This window comes from Ipomoea triloba, chromosome 1 (assembly GCF_003576645.1).
Source record: "Ipomoea triloba cultivar NCNSP0323 chromosome 1, ASM357664v1".
NCBI classification, from domain to species: Eukaryota; Viridiplantae; Streptophyta; class Magnoliopsida; order Solanales; family Convolvulaceae; genus Ipomoea; species Ipomoea triloba.
Genome location: NC_044916.1, coordinates 7,921,924 through 7,924,366, shown reverse-complemented (window position 1 = coordinate 7,924,366; position 2,443 = coordinate 7,921,924). Strand labels below are relative to the sequence as shown.

The 2,443-nt window shown below is 40.5% G+C and overlaps 1 pseudogene; it reads left to right on the top strand.

The window, feature by feature from the left end:
- The first annotated feature begins 873 nt into the window (after positions 1-873).
- On the top strand, positions 874-2,236 carry LOC116022802 (annotated as a pseudogene).
- Positions 2,237-2,443: the final 207 nt, after the last annotated feature.

Sequence of the window (2,443 nt, the reverse complement as noted above, 5' to 3'; positions counted from 1 at the left end):
CATTTGCTTTTGAGTTAGACGTTTATGTTTCCGCAATGATATTGGTAATTTTAATAGAAAAGGGAAGAATTTTACCCTTAATTTTGGATATGGAAATGGGGGTGTTACAAGTTACTAATATATTCTTTTAAGATGATGATGATAATAATAATAATAATAATAATCTATACTATATATAAAAGTACAACCCTCCTATTTCATTTTCCCGCCCAAACTTTTGTAGTCAATTAATTAAATATTTTATTGGTCAAATAATTAATAAAACTTATTTGGTAAGAAAATGTAAAATGGAAATTAACGAATATCTATTACGGAGTAATTGGTAATATTATTTTTATATTCATGTATTAACATAATTGCATAATACCGTATAGAAAATACATCTATTTATCTACTATATATATATACACACACACTAATAAGAGCCAAAGAAAATTAGACCTATAATGGGTAGAAAAAATGACGGTCAAATTATTAAATCAAATGGATGGTTCAGATTGTTTAGATTTATATTTTTCCTTGAGATTTCCTAATTTATCTTTTTTTTTTTTGAAAACCCCTAATTTATCTTTAATTATATGATTATCCATTAAGTTTTCCGTTAAATATTATCTTTTCCGTTAATATTCCGTTAACTTTTAACTTAATCATTAATTTCTATAAGAGTAAATTCCTGTTTTGGTCCTATACTTATTGTGCTTTGGACACATTTAGTCCGCTTTTATTAATTTGACCACATTTTGTCCAAAGTTATCAAAAAGTGGACAATGTTAGTCCACAGGCAGCTTTACCGTTTGATGGCCGTGGAGTGCAAGGGCATTTGTGTCATTTCATGTTATCTATTTTTGTCAGAAATTCTGTTTTGCGGACACAATGGTTCCTCGTATTCATTCCTCAAACTCGTCTCTGGTTCCAATCGTGAATCCTCCAAGCGGACTCGATTTGCCGTTCAAAGTAGTGTTCAAGATCTGCTCTCTGGTTCAGCATGGGTACATTCCGAGGCTGGCGCTGGACGAGAAGTTCTTCCAGTCGGTTTATCCGAAGAGGTTTGAGATTGAGCGGATCGAATTTGCGTTGCAGAAAATGCAGCGATTGAAGGATTGCTGTTACGATCCTACGAAATTGGTGACGCAAGAGTACAATAGGTTTAAACAGTCGTGGAAAAAGCCGGCAAGGAGCATGGACGAAGGGATTGCGTATGTCCACCGCGTTTCGGTTACTCCGATTAGGGTTTATTTCTTCGGTCCGGAAGAGAATATGTCTAACCGCGTCTTGCGCTAGTTTTGCGACGATATTGATCGCTTTCTCCGCATGTCGTTCGTGGACGAGGATTGGGAGAAAATGCACTCAGTCGATCTGCGCTCGCGCCAGTCTTCCGGCGATGGCGTCTCTAGGTCTGAGATCTATAACAGGATTCTGACCACGCTTGAAAATGACATTGTGATTGGAGACCGGAAGTTCAAGCTTCTGGTGTTTTTGTCCAGTTAGTTGAGGGAAAGTTCTGCATGCTTAGATGTTTGCTTCGAGATCTGGACTAACTGCCGTCGATATCCGAGCATGGATGGGAGATTTCTAGAATATAAAAAACGTGGCGAAATACGCCGCCAGACTTGGCCAATCCTTTGGATCTTCCAGAGAAACTTCCAACTTCGACCAGGAAACTGTCCCTGCGAAAGAGCATGCTGAAATACGAATCCGGCAACACAAAGCTCGATGTTCTATCATGGAGCAAATCATCACTCTTCTGTCTACGCTAGGGATCAGCGATGAAGTGTTCGAGCAGAAACAGAGGGAGGTTGTTTGCCAGCTGGACGATATGCTCACCGATTCGAACAAGGCGCAGGAGTTTCTAGAGCTGATGCCGCCGGGAGAGCACGCGAATGTGCTCATCGAGATGCTCCGGTGAGGTTACAAGCCGAACGTGGAGTTGTTCCTGTCTTCGATGTTGTAGACGATCAGGGGAACGGAGTTGCAGGAGTTGAGGACGAAGACGAGGATATTTATCCCCGACGGGAGGTCGATGATGGGGTGCCTGGATGAAACGGGAACGCTGGATTACAGTGAGGTGTTTATTCAGTACTCCGGCGTTGGACTCCGACACCCTTATCTCACCGGCGTCTCTAGATACAACTCCGACGGCATCATTTTGGGACCCGTTGTCGTCGCTAAAAACCCATGCTATCATCCCGACGATGTCCTTGTTCTAAAAGCCGTTGATGTCGTAGCACATGAATAATTGAACATGAAATGACACAAAATGCCCTTACACTTCACGGCCATCAAACGGTAAAGCTAACCATGGACTAACATTGTCCACTTTCTGATAACTTTGGGCAAAATGTGGTCAAATTAATAAAAGCGGACTAAATGTGTCCAAGGCACAAGAAGTATAGGACTAAAAAAGGAATTTACTCTTTCTATAAGTAAGGCTTAGGTTCGAACC